We start from the raw sequence: 738 nt of genomic DNA on the forward strand, positions 1-738 counted from the left end.
TGAGCCCCGGGCGGCTCGGGGACCTGCGGGAGCGGGGAGCGCCGCACCGCCCCGCGCCCTCCCCGCAGCCGAGAGCGGGACCCACCGAGGGAGGCGCGGGATGAACCGGCACCCCCGTCCTGGAGGAGCCCCGAACTGCGGCCAGGAGGTTTTGGGGTTGGTGGTTGTCGGTGTTCCCTTCTCTCATGAGTGATGCAAGGGTTTGTCCTGTGACAGGCGGGACATGGGGCTGGGTCGTCCCGCTGTCTCTGGGATGTAATAGGGAAGACGCTTCATGGCATTTGTGGTTCTATGTTCCAACAAAACACGCGGAAATGTGTAACAGTGTTTGAGGGGAAGCGGAGGGATAGACCACCCTCCAATATCAAGGCACCACAGTCCGGCTTCCCCACAGGAAGGAAACAGTAGGAAATCAAGGATGAAGATGGTTTTGCTTCCAATGAAGCACTAAAAGCAAAACAGCTGTTTTGTGAATTGGAGTATTGCTGAAAGTTGGGCCTTGTGGGTATCAAGATGACCATAAAACATTTGTTGTTGGGTCCATGTCACAGGGATCTTTTTTTCAATGTTTCAAATGCAGTAAAGCACATGGGTATGAACAAAATACTAGTTCCAAGGTTTACATTTCATACTGAGAGATGAATGAGTTTGAGAATATTGACTTTAGTTTTTCCTTGTATTTCTTGCACTCACTCAGCCAAGTTTAATCATTAGTTTCATAAAAATCTGCTCAGAGAA

The sequence above is a fragment of the Geospiza fortis genome, unplaced genomic scaffold (genome assembly GCF_000277835.1).
Source record: "Geospiza fortis unplaced genomic scaffold, GeoFor_1.0 scaffold23, whole genome shotgun sequence".
Taxonomy (NCBI): Eukaryota; Metazoa; Chordata; class Aves; order Passeriformes; family Thraupidae; genus Geospiza; species Geospiza fortis.